Below are 16,186 nucleotides of genomic sequence, written 5' to 3' on the forward strand. Positions count from 1 at the left end.
TTAAGCTGAGCGCCAGGGGCAGTGTGTGTTCAAGGGCGTGCATGTTTTCAGAGGGCTGGGGATCTGTCCTGGGGGCCAGGAATTTGCCTTTCCCAATGCTCTTGCCTGCCTGAGAGTGTTTTGATGCTCCAAAAACAAACTTGTGAATTTCTGTTTTATTCCTATGGAGGCAGATGTCTCCTGTGTTCATGACCATTTGTGTTTCTTTTTTGAGGTACTTTGTGTCCTTTAACTATTTTTTCTTGTATGTTTTGCATCTTTTTTTTGAGACAGAATGTCACTCTGTCACCCAGGCTGGAGTGCAGTGGTGCTATCTCAGCTCACTGCAACCTCTGCCTCCCGGATTCAAGCGATTCTCCTGCCTCAACCTCCCAAGTAGCTGGGATTACAGGTGCCCGCCACCACACCCGGTTAATTCTTGTATTTTTTGATAGAAATGGGTTTTCCCTGTGCTGGCCAGACTGGTGCATCTTTTTAACATGGATTTTTAAAAGCCATGTGTGTGGAGACTATTCCTTGTTGTATGTTTTGCAAACATTCTTCAGTTTCTCTCCAGTCTGTTGATACTGTTTTTGTATGGAAGCTGCAAATTATTACCAAGTCCATCCTGTCCCTATTTATATTTTATGTTTTCCATCTTAATCTGGTAAGAAGGGCTTCCCTCTAATATTTTTACCTGCTTGTCTCTTTTGTGTGGGCAGGGAGGAGCCCAAGATAGTGGGGAGAGGGCTTTGCAGGCAGGTATGCTGGAGTGGAAGCACAAGGCGAGGGGGAGTTGAGGGCCACGCTAGGGAGGGACAGTACACATGTGACTTGAGAGACTTGTGGGGAGGAATGAGAGGAAGGAGCTGAGCTCTGGGCCACCCCAGCAAGTGGGGAAGACCACGACTCTCTGCGGTGTGCCATGCCTGTCTCTAGAACACCTGTGCAGAGATGCTGGCAGGCAGAAACAGTCTACAGCTAGGGGCTCTGACTCGCTAGCTGTGAGTCAGTGTGATTGCTAGGGATGTTAATGTGTACTGAGCCGGAGAGGAGGGCTTTTGATGGGAACAATCTGAGCAGGGCTGCGCTGTGCAGCTCCAAGCAGCAAGGAGGTGTTTGACCGGCTATGCAAGGAGCTTCCCAGGTTTGTATGTGCTGGGGTCCCCACGAAGGGCTGCTGTGGCCACTCCACACACTTGGCCAGGAGCGCCTTCTCTGCAGAGCGCAGCTGAGAGGTGCTGTCTGTCTGCAGGTGTGTGTGTTTCAGCTCCTTTGGTGACTCCCAGAAGGCCCCTCTGCCTGGGGCAGTTCTTAGAGGGTCTTGGAGTCCGTCTGGGTACATTAGCCTGGTGCTGGCGGCAAGTCAGGATGCACATTCTCCTGCCTGCTTCCTTTGTCTTCAGGGTTCTCTTCCCCTTTCCCCCTTCCTTCAGATTTTAGGTCCTTTTGGGAAGCTGATGACTCCTGAGATCTTGCAGGATCTCTTCTGGCTGCTGGGAGGTCCGTCCAGCACCTGCTCTTTACAGTAGTGGTTTGCATTCTGTGTGTGGCCACCAAATTCTTGAAATCAGGGCAGTTTTTTTTGTAATACTAAGATGTTATTTGTCTTTTTGCTCTCGTTCTCTGTGAGTGTATGGTGGAGTTTTTCAGTGACCACATGCTGTAGAATAGAATCTGTGTGCTTTTGGTCTTTTCTAGGGTCTTAAGTTTTTGGTATAAATATATGCTTTTTTTTTTTTTTTTTTTTTTTTTTTTTTTTTTAATGAGACAGCGTCTTGCTCTGTCACCCAGGCTGGAGTGCAGTAGAATGATCTCTGCTCACACAGCCTCCACCTCCCGGGTTCAAACAATTCTGCCGCAGCCTCCTGAGTGGCTGGAATTACAGGCACACGCCACCATGTCCAGCTACTTTTTGTATTTTTAGTGGAAACGGAATTTCACCACGTTGGCCAGGCTGGTCTCGAACTCCTGACCTCAAGTGATCCACCCACCTCGGCTTCTCAAAGTGCTGGGATTTTAGGCATGAGCCACCACGCCAACCAATAGATGCATTTTTAGAGATTAGTAAATGTCCAATATTTCTACTGAGCTCTTACTTTCTCCTCATTTATACCTGCTATAGCCTCTGTAATTTTCCCTTCAACTGAATCATTATTTTGAAATCCTGAAGTTTGGCCGGCGCAGTGGCTCAAGCCTGTAATCCCAGCACTTTGGGAGGCCGAGACGGGCGGATCACGAGGTCAGGAGTTTGAGACCACCCTGGCTAACACGGTGAAACCCTGTCTCTACTAAAAAAATACAAAAAGCTAGCCGGGTGAGGTGGCTGGCGCCTGTAGTCCCAGCTACTCGGAGGCTGAGGCAGGAGAATGGCGTAAACCCGGGAGGCGGAGCTTGCAGTGAGCTGAGATCCGGCCACTGCACTCCAGCCCGGGCGACAGAGCAAGACTCCGTCTCAAAAAAAAAAAAAAAAAAAAAAAAGAAATCCTGAAGTTTTCCTTATGCCCACATGAGAATATGGTAAGTAAGTTCAGGATCACACCTGTAATTCCAGCACTTTGGAGGCCAAGGTGGATGGATCGTTTGAGCGAGGAGTGCGAGAGCAACCTGGGCAGCACAGTGACACCCTGTCTCTACAGCACAGTGACACCCTGTCTCTACAAACATGCAAAAATCAGCCGGGCGTGATGCTGCATCTCTGTAGTCCTAGCTGCTTGAGGAGGTTGAGGTAGGAGGATTACCTGAGCCTTGGAAATCAGAGCTGCAGTGAGCAGAGATCTTGCCACTGTCCTCCAGCCTGGGTGACAGAGTGAGAGCCTGTCTCAACAAAAAAATAAATAAATAAAAGATAAAAGGAATTTTTTAATTTACATGGAATAGTTTACACTTAAAAAGGAACATTTTAAAAATAAATATAATTAGCTCTTTGAGATCCAATGTTGTTTGTTACAGCTTTTCAGACGATAAATTAAAGAGTCACTGAAGCTCTTAGAAGCTGCATTGTAGATGCTGGAGAGGCCACACAGTAGCTGGGAGACAAAGCCCCTGGCTGCAGCACAGCCTCAGGCTTGGCCACCCTGTGCTGCCACAGTCCACAATGCAGTCGAAACTTGCTGGATTCAAGATGTGACTGCAAGCACAAAGAGGGAGTTGACGTGTCTGCTGCTGAATTGTGTTTTTGCCTTACAGTGGATGAGTCTACAGACAACCTGGACCTGCCACTTGGCCTGTGTCCCCGGCTTCTCATCACAGATGATATTCTTTTTTTTTGAGACGGAGTATCCCTCTGTTGCCCAGGCTGGAGTGCAGTGGAGTGATCTCCGCTCGCTGCAACCTCCATCTCCTGGCTTAAGCAGTTCTCCTGCCTCAGCCTCCCAAGTAGCTGTGATTACAGGCATGTGCCACCATGCCTGGCTCATTTTTGTATTTTAGTGAAGACGAGGTTTCACTGTGTTGCCCAGGCCGGTCTGGAACTCCTGACCTCCGGAACTCCTGACCACCCACCTCGACCTCCCAGGATGCTGGGATTACAGGCCTGAGCCACTGCGCCCAGTCTACAGATGATGTTCTTTTACCCCATTGCTTGACCATAAAGCACAAATGGCACTGACGTAGTCAGAGTGTGGAGCACCTGTGTGAATCTCGTGATTGGTTCCAGAACACGTTTTCCCATTTGTGTTGATGGTGCACAAGCCATGGTGGGTGGAACTGCTGGCATCTGAGCACGACTTGAGCCCATGACACCAAGCAGTGCCAGGGCAATAATCATATCTTCACAGCACTCACCCACAGGAAGAGAGAGAGGAAAGAAACGAGTCTCGCTTCTGAGCGTTTGTTAAAAATGATGTTATTAACACTTTGTAGGATGAAGTGGAGGTATACAGAACAGCAGTCAGTTCTGGCCGCAAGCCGCCTCAGGGAGACACGCTCGTGACTGTTGGCCTGCTGTCCTCATGGAGCGTCTGACTGACAGGCAAACTGCTGTTATGCAGACTTAGCTATTTGGCCAATATTTTTCTTGAAAATGATTGGAATGAGCTTGTTACTTTAAGGAAAACAGCTGCTCATATTTATACCAATGATAAAACCGAAACCTTCAAGTGAAAATTGGAATTTTGAAAAACTTTATTCGTCACTGTGAGCTTGATACCTTCCCAATAAAAGACATATGTTTAGATTCTTTTTTGTTTATATTATTTATATAATAGAAATAGAGACAAGGTCTCCCTGTGTTACCCAGGCTGGTCTCGAACTGCTGGCTCAAGCATTCCTCCCCCTTTGACTTCCCAAAGTGGTGGGATTACAGGCGTGAGCTACTGCACCCAGCCAAAAGTCTTTCTTTTTCTTTTTCTATTTTTGAAACGGAGTCTCATTCTGTCACCCAAGCTGGAGTGCAGTGACACGATCTCAGCTCACTGCAACCTCCACCTCCCAGGTTCAAGCGATTCTCCTGCCTCAGCCTCCCCAGTAGCTGGGATCACAGGCCCACACCACCACACCTGGCTGATTTTAGTATTTTTAGTAGAGACGTGGTTTCACCATATTGGTCAGATTGGTCTCGAACTCCTGATCTCAAGTGATTCGCCTGCCTCGGGTTCCCAAAGTACTGGGATTAGAGGCCAAAAGTCATTTTTGAGGAGATACATAGTGATATCAATGAACTGATCTGTTGATTCTATAGAATGGAATTTGTCAACATTTGGAAGCTTCACATAATTCAGTGAACCGCTGTCTTCCGGGTGACCAGTGTATGACCTAGAAAATCACGTGAGGGCAAAAGAACCACTAGTGCGGGTAGATTGATGGTGTTTAGTGTCACGGTGTATGAAAATTTATTGTTATGAATCAGATTTCACATTGCAACTAAGCTTTAAGCAGCCACCACTTTGTGAATTGTGGTGTAGTATCCAAGAAGAATATCCACAAACATCTCCACGTATTCTTAGCCAAAAGGCCAGGAAGTGACGCAAATCTCTTAAAAGGCTGAGTATACTCCTCCCTTTTCTAGCTGTTTATCTGAGTGAGGCTGGGTGTTTGCACGTCCTTCTGCCCGAACACAGGTCTCGGCAGAGTGTGGGCGTGAGTGGACGTGGAGACCCAGCACTCTCCTTAGGAGCTGAACAGGAGAGGCCTGTGCAGCGCACAGAGTGGCACACTCTCCTCATTCATTATTTTGTTTTGGAAAGTAGTTATTTTAAAAATAAAAGTAATGTATGTTAATAGTAATGGGTTTATTGTTTTTTAATGAATTAAATATTTGAAAATGTCTCAGTTTTCATTTCCTGTGTAGTACGTATCAGTTGATCTAAAAGCTCTTTGGGGTCTTCCACAGAGGTAAAGAGTGTGGAGGGCCATGGAACTGGAAGGTTGGAGAGGAAACCTGGGACCCATCAGCCTTTGCCACTGGCTCCCTCCCTCACTGGCGGCGAAGCTGAGCCTGGAGAGCCCTTCCAAGGGGTCAGGAAAGCCACCGGCGGAGCTCTGGCTCCTTGCTGAGCTCTCCTGGGCGTGGCAGGTGCTTTGCTAGTGGCCTTGGGCTTGGATCCTTGACAATGCTCTTTTTGGGGTCCGGGTGAGGGAGAGTGGAGGAGGTGGTGAGAACCCGCACTTTGGCATCAGGAAAGGGGGTTTTCTGTGGTCACCCCTTGTGGATTGCCCTGCACCCTCCTCTGTGCAGAGGTGGGGAGAGGCATTGCCTGTTTTGAGGGAGCCAAGATGCGGTGTATGAGAGTGAGGCTCCTTCGGAAAGCCCCGTGTGCATGGTGAGTAGTTAGGCATGTCTTCAGGTCTTCAGCTCTCACCCAGCCTCCCAGGGAGGAAAGGGCCCTCAGGGCGGGGGACTTTCTGCAGGAGATAGTAAAAAATCGAAGTAAAAAGGTGATTCCAGCCTGGTCAACATGGCGAAACACTGTCTCTACTAAAAATACTAAAAATTAGCCAGGCCTAGTCGTAGGCACCCGTAGTCCCAGCTACTCAGGAGGCTGAGACAGGAGAATCACTTGAACGTGGGAGGCAGAGGTTGCAGCGAGCCGAGATCGTGCCACTGCGCTCCAGCCTGGGCAAGAGAGTGAGACTCTGTCTCAAAAAAAAAAAAAAAAGAAAAATCAAGGTGATTCCTAGAAGTATGGAAACTTCCAAGTAGGTGACAGCAAGGGGCTGTTTCCTGTTGTGAGCTGGTGGGTGAATCCGCTGAACACATGCTCTGCTCTCGATGCCACCAGTGGAGCTTTGCCCGCAGTCTCTGTCCACGCACCCTGGGCCACGGGGGAATGGATGTTGTCCATTTCTTTGTCTCTCGCAGGTGATGCTGGCGCAGGGGTGGGTGGCACCTGTCTGTGGGGCCTTTGCCTGCCTCCCCAAGGTGCTGGCGTGTTCTGTTGCTGAGCCGCTCTGGAGCTTCAGTGTCCCTGGCATGGGTGACACTGCTGGGAGTGCCTCTGGGCTCCTTGCCTGTGCCCTTTTTTTTTTCTCGGATGGATTTCTGGAAGCGAGGCTACTTCTCAGTCCTATTTCCGAATCGCTTCCTCAGTGAGTCCTCCCCTGGCTGCAGGTGCAGAGCAGGAGCGCCACTCCTGCACGCCCATGCCTGTGGCATGCCCAGCTGATCAGGGCAGAGCAGCCCAGCTCAGTTTCTTTGTTTAGGCCCATTGAGAGTTTCTTGTGTCACTTGAATTCCTCTTCTGGGAATTTTTAGTTGGTGCCATTTTGCTGAGTTTTCTCTTGAGTTCCAAGCCTCTCGTGGCACTGTGAATTTGCTGTGGGGTGCAGGTGGAGGCCCACGGCGGCTGGATCTGGAAATTCTTTCCCACCCCAACTGTGGTCCTGGTGGTTTTTTAGGTGGAGGTGGCTTTGTCATCTTGCCGTGGCTCCCGCAGCTCAATGCTGGGCTGCTGTCCTCACTCTCAGCAAGGAAGGCGGCCCCTCCCACACAGGTTGCGGGGATGGGCTGCTTTGTTCTTGTGGTTTTTCTCTCCTTCGAGTTGATATTTTAAACCTTGTATCTCATCACCTCTTCTGGCACTTGCTGGCGTGTGGTGAAAGCTGAGGATGGGAGAGGCCATAGGGCTTTCTCCGTCCTCATCCGCCTGCAAGAGCTCTGACCAGCCTGGGCTCAAAGGGACCATGTCCCTCCTGCACTGCCTGCGCCGGTGTCGTTTATTATGAATGTCATTGTCGTTCCTCTGCGCTGTGTCCTGGTCACAGGCCTGTCTGTCAGAGTGGCTTCCTGCCGGCTCTGTGGTCCCTCCAGGCATTTCTGTGCTCTGTGCTTTCTGTGCGGTGGCGTATCGGGTCTTCCTCATCACATGTCCTTTTCAGGACCCTTCTTGATTTGTTTCTCTTTGTTTTAACCCCCACGTTGGGTGTGTTTGATGGTGAAGCCCCTGGTGTAAGAGGAGGGCTGCACTTGCCCACATGCCATACACTCCTCTTGCTTCAAACCCACAGGATGGGGTGTGTGTGTGAGGCCAGGCCCTGGGTCCTCCCTCGTGGGGCAGGCCTGGGCACCTCTGCCCAGGTCTAGGTGGGTCACGTGGTGGGGCTGGGTAAGCCCTGGGGGAGGATGCTGTGCCCCCAGCTCGGCCAGTCCGGTCTTCTTACAAGTGCTGTTGGCCCTGTGTGCAGCCAGGCAGGCATGTGGATGTGCTCGGATATTTATTTGATCGTCTTATGCGTTCTTCAAATATAAAACATTATTGGCCAGGCGCGGTGGCTCACGCCTGTAATCCCAACACTTTGGGAGGCCTAGGCAGGAGGGTCACAAGGTCAGGAGATTGAGACCATCCTGGCTAACACGGTGAAACCCCGTCTCTGCTAAAAATACAAAAAATGAGCTGGGCGTGGTGGTGCGCACCTGTAGTCCTAGCTACTTGGGAGGCTGAGGCAGGAGAATCGATCACTTGAACTTGGGAGGCAGAGGTTGCAGTCAGCCAAGATGGCGTGCCACTGCACTCCAGCCTGGGTGACAGAGCAAGACTCCGTTTCAAAAAAAAAAAAAAAACACACACATACACATTATTTCTATAGTAGAACCTCAGATCAGGAATTTCAGTAAGAGCAAACAGAACACAAACCAGTAACTGTTAGCTTTAACCAAAAGAAGTAAACTGCAGACATTGAAATAGTATCTTGGAGCCGGGCGCCGTGTCTGATGCCTGTAATCCCAGCCTTTGGGAGGCTGAGGCAGGCGGATTACTTGAGGACAGGAATTCGAGATCAGCCTGGCCAACAGGGTGAAACCCCATCTCTACTAAAAATACAAAAAAATTAGCCTGGCGGGCACAGTGGCTCACACTTGTAATCTCAGCACTTTGGGAGGCCGAGGCGGGTGGATCACGAGGTCGGGAGGTCGAGACCATCCTGGCTAACACGGTGAAACCCCGTCTCTACTAAAGATACAAAAAAATTAGCTGGGCGTGGTGGCAGGTGCCTGTAGTCCCAGCTACTCGGGAGACTAAGGCAGGAGGATGGCGTGAACCCGGGAGGCGGAGCTTGCAGTGAGCCAAGATTGCACCACTGTGCTCCAGCCTGGGAGCAACAGAGCAAGACTGTGTCTCAAAAAAAAAAAAAAAAAAAATTAGCCTGGCATGGTGGCATGCATCTGTAGCTCCAGCTACTCCAGAGGCTGAGGTGGGAGAATCTCTTGAACCCGGAGGCAGAGGGTGCAGTGAGCCGAGATCTCACCACTGCACTGCAGCCTGGGTGACAGAGTGAGACCCTGTCTCAAGCAATCAGTCAATCAATAAAATAATACCTTGGCCAGGTGTAGTGGCTCATGCCTGTAATCCCAGCACTGTGGGAGGCTGAGGCAGAAGGATTGCTTGAGCCCAGGAGTTCAAGGCCAGCCTGGGCAACATTAGCAAGACCCCGTCTCATAAAAAAAGGAAAAAAAATTAGCCGGGCATGGTGATGTGTGCCTGTGGTCCCAGCTATTTGGGAGGCTGAGGTGGGAAAACGGCTTGGGCGTAGGAGATCAAGGCTACAGTGAGCTGTGGTGGCGCCACTGCTCTCCAACCTGGGTGACCGAGCAAGACTTTGTCTTTAAAAACAAAAATCTCTGAACTCTCAGGAATCAGAAGTGAGGTGTGCTTGCTCATAATGTATATTGAATCAAAGCCTGTATTTGAAAGTTGCTCTTTGAATTTCTGCCATCTCTGAATAAAAGTGTTTTACTATGAGGGAAAAGCCAGAGGAGATGTTCTTACGGCAAGTCCAACTTGGGTCTTTCAGGGCTTTGTGATTATAAACTACTCTGCGGGTCCTGAGCACTGAATCGGGGGTCCCAGCTTGCGGGGTAACTTGAGGGTGATCATCTCCTCCAGCTGTTGACTCCACGGGCAGCCACCTTTCGGGAGGCAGTTCTGCGCCTCACCACAGCTTTGTTAAGGCAGCAATAACCTGTGTCACCTGCCCGTTTCTGCGGCACGGTCCTCCCCAACCTGTTCCCTGCTGTGTGGATGCCACTGGCAGTGAGGGGACAACAGGCACTGTGTCTGGTATCTGCAGGCTCCGTTGCAGATACAGATGAAGGCCCTGCATGGCAGTGGCGTGTGTGCTGGGTTACATGTGGTGTTCTCTGCTCATCCAAAGTGAGGCTGGCTCTGAGGGGAAGGCCAAGGCCACGGGGTGTTCATGTGCCAGGAGGAGCGTGGAGAATTTCTGTTTGTGATTTTCACGGGAGCATCACTTTCTTGTTTCTTTCCACAGGCACCAGTTTGTAGAAAATAATTTAATACTAAAGATGGGCCCGGTGGATAAGCGGAAGGTGAGTGGTCAGTGGTCCCGATGCTCCGCACGCACGCCTGCATCTTCCTCAACTCCAGCTCAAGGGAGGGCAGCTTGGTGGTGTGGTCATCAAACATCATCTCTAGATTTCAAGCTTGGGAAGGCTGTGAGCCCTCGAGAGAAGCCGTGTGGAGCCACACACGTGGTGGTTAGGGCCGAACAGAAGCAACCTCGGCACGCTCCTGGGAGTCTGGGGCTGCCTGTTGTGAGGTTTCCATCAAGTTGAAGAGGCCACGTCTGATATTGTAGCCAGGGTTCTCATATTGCTTTAGAAGTGTTTCAAAACCATTTAAGGGCTGCTCTTTATTTTATGGATTGAAGGGATCCAGCACTTAGCACGTGGTCTGTGTGGAGCCAGGCAGGACTGTGGATGTGCTCAGATATTTATTTGATCATTTTGTACCTTCCTCAAATATAAGTCATATTACTTCTATAGAACATCAGATCAGGAACTTCAGTATGATCAGACAGAACACAAACCAGTAACTGTTAGCTTTAACGCTTGAGTAGAAAATACTCAACTCCAGGTGCTCACATGGGGCCACTTCCAAGCGCAGGCTCCTGGCCTCTGTTCCTAGCCGTGTGTCCTCCGCAGGCAAGGACCTTGGTGCGGGTGTGTGGAGGCCGGCTCCCGAGAGCAGGCTCCTGTCCCAGGCAGAGCAGAGGGGCCAGGGGAGCCATGGGCCTGACCTGGATGGGCCTGAGCTGAATGGGCCTGACCTGGATGGACCTGACCTGGATGGGCCTGAGCTGCAGCCCCTGTGACCTTAGAAACTGGGCCCGGCGGGGCAGGAAGTACCCTGCCCTCGGTGAGCGCACAGGTGGTGGCGGTGGCCCTGTGCTTCCAGCAGCGCCGAGGGGCCACCCAGCCCCTAGGCTCCAGGAGATGCTGCCAGCACTGGCCTCTGAGGCCTGTTTTGTGTGTTTTGGTGTCAGGGTTTATTCGCACGACGACGACAGTTGTTGCTCACAGAAGGACCACATTTATATTACGTGGATCCTGTCAACAAAGTCCTGAAAGGTGAAATTCCTTGGTCACAAGAACTTCGACCAGAGGCCAAGAATTTTAAAACGTTCTTTGTCCACACGGTGAGTCTGTTCCCAGGGATTCCTGTGTGCAGGGCCATGGGAGGGCTTTGCAGCACATGGGAAGCAGCCGCAGGCCTTGGCCAGAGGGAGCAGCGGGGATGGGGCAGCTGCTTCGCCCTTTCCAACATCCCACATGCCCACAGTAGCGGCTCAGTCCTGAGGGGCAAGGGACACCCAGTGCTTGTTTTTCAGTTTGGTGGTGACTGGGGTGTGGTCATCAGCCTGCATATTTGCTTTCTGCTTGTGTGAAGAACCACCACACCCATGTGCTTCCAGGACTCGGAATGGCTGGTAGCAGGCAACTCACCAGGTTGGGGTCGGGGTTTTGGTGGGACTCCTTCGGGAGCACTAAACGGCTTCTGTCTTTGCAGCCTAACAGGACGTATTATCTGATGGACCCCAGTGGGAACGCACACAAGTGGTGCAGGAAGATCCAGGAGGTTTGGAGGCAGCGATACCAGAGCCACCCAGACGCCGCTGTGCAGTGACGTGGCCTGCGGCCGGGCTGCCTTCGCTGCCAGGACACCTGCCCCAGCGCGGCTTGGCCGCCATCCGGGACGCTTCCAGACCACCTGCCAGCCATCACAAGGGGAACGCAGAGGCGGAAACCTTGTAGCATTTTTATTTAAAAGAAAAGAAGAAAAAACACACCCAACCACACAAAGAACAAAACCAGTAACAAACACAAAGGAATTCAGGGTCGCTTTGCTTGCTCTCTGTGCTCCGTGGAGGCCTCCATGTGCCCTTGTTGCCATGGGGACCCAGCTCCGCGCACGTCAGCCAAGTCCCACCCAGACTAGTGGACAGACCTGGTGTCACCAGCTTCTCCTAGCATCAGTCCGAACCATGCACCCGCCCTGCCCCTACTGTGTGCTGGTCCTGCTGTGGCTAAGGGGACCGGGTGTGTTTGGCTCTTTCTGCCCCTCCCACTGTGGTCCTGGAACTTCCCCAGGGAGGGAGCCTCTGTGCTTCTGTCATGTGCTCCCTTTCTTGCGTCTCCCTGTGTGTGGCCCTTAGGCCTGGCTGGGCCCATGGCATATCCCTGTGGTGGCTCTGGTGGGAGGCTTTCTGTGGCCCCTGCTGTGTCCGCAGGCACTCGCGTGGTGAGGAGCGGGAGGGGTTGGAGTGGTGTGGGAGCAGGCTGCCCAGTGCAGGGTGCCATCGACGGCCCCGGATTCCTTGTCCTACTTAGCAGTGTTGGTCTCTGGGGCTGGAAGCCGAGCGCATGCTGGGAGCTGTACTGTCAGAGGTGAGCCCAATTAGTACCCAACCGGCTCACTGCATGAGATAGGCCTGCCCCAAGCCCTGGGTGGGGCCAGGAGGTGCCTTGGAGAATCCAGCCAGAGCAGAGAGGGCATGCCGACCTGTGTGTGGAGGAGAGAGGCCTGAGGACCTACTAAACGGTTTAAATGTCCAGGCCTCCCCAGTCAGTGAAGTAGGGTCTGAGAGAACCCTGGCCTCAGCAGACCCAGGGTGATTCTGTCTCCTGCAGACCACACCGGGGAGTGCAGGCACCACCATCACACACACCCCTTTTGTGCTGTGGCTAAAATGTCTCAGAGCCCGCTCAGAGTTTCTACATCTCTGCATCAAAAATCTCAGCCTTCTCTTGCTGCGAGCTCATCTGGCCCCATAGAGAGTGGACTTTGCCAGTTGCTGTTGCACAGGAGGTGGGAACAGGACACTTCAACCCCAGCTTGCTGGTGTACTTTCCTCTACCGGTTTTGGGGCTGTTTCCCTTTGATGCTTTGGTGGCCTTCCCTGCTGTACAGCACAGATAGGCCAGATGCATTTGTCCTTTGCCTAGCTACTCCCCAGGCACACACTGCTTCTGCTGGCCTGGCAGGTCCAGGTCCTCCTCTCCCTGCCCAGGTTGTCCCCGGAGGGCAGCCCTCAGTCCCGTGGGGGAGAGGCAGACATCGCTGCCCACAGACCTGCCTCTGACTCAACTGTGTTCACCCTCCCTGGTCCCTACTCCCAAGTCACAGATGACTCAGCAGTGACCCTGTGTGTCAGGCCAGGTCCAAACTGAGAGGGAAGGTGTCCTTTTTACACTGCTAATGATGAGAATGGCTCTTTTTAGCTAGGCAAGTGCAGATGGGAGCCTGGACTGCCTGGGCTTTGGCTGCTGTTGTGTGTGAGCTGCACGTGAGCCTGTGACCGCGAGCTGGGACGAGCTGGGCCACACCTACCCGGGGGCGCCCCAGGGAGCAGGACGCTCCGGGGCCCAGCACGTTGCCCTGGGCCTGTGGCCGGAGTCAAGTCCTCTCTCCTCCTCCTGGCTTTTGGAAAGGCTTGGCTGTGTTAGGGAGTCTCTCTTGGTCCTTTCAGGAATTTCTGTTCAGGCTTACTTCTCCTTATCAGCTCTTTTATCCATCTCAGAACGTCCTGTGTCTCCGTGTAGGAGAGTGGCTTCCTAACCCTCCTAACTGCACATACAGGCACAGGAAGGACGTCTCTCAGGCGTCTGGTTATAGGGGAACAAGGGGAGCAGGGACGTGGCTTTCATTGGAGCACTCGGCTGGGCTGCTTGGGGAGACTCTTCCGTGTGTTCTTCCTCTGGATAGAGCCGCCACCTCCTGGGCGTCACTGGCAAGCTCCATCTTAACCTCCAGAGCCACAGAACTAGGGACTCAGAGCCAGAGCTGGCAGCTGACAGCTGACGATGCCATTGCCTGAGCTAATGACAGCCAAGCCCTTCTGTGGGTCACCTTTCTCCTCACCCAGCCCCTTTCTCTTACCTTTTTAAAGGCTCATGTGTTTTCTTTCTTTACCCTGTGCTTGCTCATGTCAACTCCAGTTTTATCTAGCACATCCTTAGAGCCATCACCTGGCATGCAGGTGCCTTACACTCTACGGTGGAACGTGGGGTACCATGTGTGCACACAGACATGCTTACATGGAATTACAGTTGTGGGTTTCTCCAAGGTGAGGAAGATTTCACCTGCTGTTTAATAGACCTGGGGCCATGTGCCTCCCCACATGTGGGCAAGGACAGGTGGAATGTCAGGACCACACTCTGTGTGGCTTCTCGGCACAAAGGGGAGGGAGGCTGTGGTCGCTGCCGGCCTAGGTGCCCCAGGTGCCTTGCCTTTCTCTGGGACACAGCTGGGGGCTGGCTTCTGAGGGACTCTTTTCTCCCCTCTTTGGCCCCAGCCAGGGCGGTGGGCAGTCCTGGTGTGGAGCACAAGCCTCTCCACGCTAGTGAAATGGCTCTGCACCACGGCTACCAGGTGGAACCTTAACTTACGGAAGGCTTGTTAACAATTCGTTTTGAGAGAGATGGCTGGTCACGCACAGCCGCTGGGGACTCCGCCTACTCCAGCCCTCTTGGGACACACTGTGGGATTTGCGGCCCTTCCTCAGAGGAATTGTGGAGACTGTCCCATGGCACAGACCCCCAGGCACCAGCACAGGGCTCTGGGTGACTCAAAACTGGCATTTGTCTCTGACAAGAGATCAGCTGTAGGCTCGCCGCCCAGAGAAGACCACTGTGAGCATTTTGGCCTGTATCCTGCCCCGCCATTTGTTCACTTGTTCAACTAAATTGGGAACATCCGACACGCCGTTTGCATCGTCTTCTCACTTGATATTTTAAGCATTTTCCCATGTCATGAGTTTCTCAGAAACACGTTTTTAACAATTGTAGTGTTTAGTCGTTGTCCATTTACTATAATTTGACCATTTCCCTACTGTAAAATATTTAGACGGTTTCTGATTTTTCCACTGTTTAAGTAATGCTGTGATGAATATCCTTAAAATTTTCTGATTTCTTTCCTTTTTTCCCCCTTAGATGCCTAGAAGTGGTATTTTGAGGTCAAAGAGTTTGTTCATTTTAAATATATTTCTCTGTCTCTCTCTCAACCTTATGTTTAGATGCTCAGAGTTCCAGTAGCAGAACCACCTTAGTTGTGTCCTGCAGATTCTGAACAAATCAGCTTCTGATAAACTGTGTGTGTTCCAAAGCATGTCTGATTAAGACCGCTCTTTATTTAAATGCTAAGAGGATGGCATTGCTGCAACCCATTTGTGGCCGATTTTTTCCAAGAGCCAGTTTCCTTGTTTTGGTGGCAAGAACCTGGCTCCGCCTGCGTGTCAGCTCTCTGCCATCCCGCTGCTGTGGCTGTCAAGCGCTTGGCGGTATTTTCAGACTCTTGTACTTTGTGTCCACAATGGTACTGGATTTGCATCTGCACAGTCAGCAGAGATAACGAGTGTTCAACTGACCTTGCCACATGCTTAGTGATTTGTAATTAAGTGTATACACTCAGAAAGTACATTAGGCCATTTGGAATCAGTAGCAGAGCAAAGCCTCCACTTGAAAAACACCATGTCGCTGATGGGGTTTTCCGAGTGTATTTGTCTCCCCGCTCCCGCCCCTGCTTCAGGCCTTGGTGGTTCAGAAGAGCCCCGCAGCCAGGCTGGCCTTTTCATTGCGGGGCGTGGTTGTCCCAGCTGGTGTAGATTTCAGGCCGCCTCCTCCCCACTCCCTGCCACAGTGTTGCAGATGGCCTGGCTGGCGGCAAGTCCAGACCACCCACATTTGGTTGGATTTTTCATTTCTCCACTTTAGTTGGTGTCCATTGATTGTACGGGGGAACATGCAGGTTTTTCTAGGCACCGCGTTCAGTGCTGCTTCACTCTACCAGAGATTACGGCCAAATAGCACAGAATTTGGTTTCTTGCCCTCCTCTGAAGCCTGAGGCCCCCTTGCCTGGCTGGTCCACAGAGCCGGGGTGCTCACTGCTGAGACTTCAGAGATCGCAGCTGCTGTGAGAATACGGTGAAGGTACTATGTTCTGGAAGATGTTGTCATACACTTTTCCCCAGTTATTTTCAAACCTGACATGGACCTATGTTGACTCACTGGGTGGGGTCCCTTCTTACGCAGCAGACGTGGCAAGTGCCTGAATCAGGGCTGGAGGCACTTCGGAGCCTCTGAGGGGCCACCACTTCTGGCCCACAATTGCGGGGTTGTAGATGAGGCTGCCTGTGGAGAACTGGTGTGAGGAGGAAGGCGTTTCCAACAAAGAGCACTTTGATCTGTTGAGATGGCTGTGGTGAGCACAACTGAACGAGCCTACGTGTGTACCTGAATTTTCCCCATAACTCGTTTCTTCAATATGAAGAAACACCAAGCTATGTACAGGGAACTTTTTACAAAAAGCAGACCTTTTTGCAGCCGTGTAACCCACATAGCCTCACCATCTGGCAGAATGACTACAAATAGGGGTCACTGTGCTGGTAAAAGCCTCTATTATGACTTTAAGTTGGACGTTGGCAAAATTGTTACAGTATTTAGAGCTGCTGTAGCTGCTCCTTCACAACATAAAAT

General features: G+C 51.6%; 1 pseudogene across 1 annotated transcript in view; it reads left to right on the forward strand.

Annotated features, from left to right (window-relative positions):
• The window catches only part of LOC117084308, a 38,624-nt pseudogene extending 23,547 nt beyond the window's left edge, over positions 1 to 15,077 (forward strand). Inside the window, exons 8-10 of the transcript XR_004437396.1 lie at positions 9,685 to 9,742; positions 10,699 to 10,851; positions 11,223 to 15,077. The product of XR_004437396.1 is annotated as a 3-phosphoinositide-dependent protein kinase 1-like (transcript). The remainder of the gene's footprint in view (positions 1 to 9,684; positions 9,743 to 10,698; positions 10,852 to 11,222) is intronic.
• The last annotated feature ends 1,109 nt before the right edge of the window (positions 15,078 to 16,186 follow it).

The sequence above is a fragment of the Trachypithecus francoisi genome, unplaced genomic scaffold (assembly GCF_009764315.1).
Source record: "Trachypithecus francoisi isolate TF-2019V2 unplaced genomic scaffold, Tfra_2.0 Contig00476, whole genome shotgun sequence".
Lineage (NCBI taxonomy): Eukaryota > Metazoa > Chordata > Mammalia > Primates > Cercopithecidae > Trachypithecus > Trachypithecus francoisi.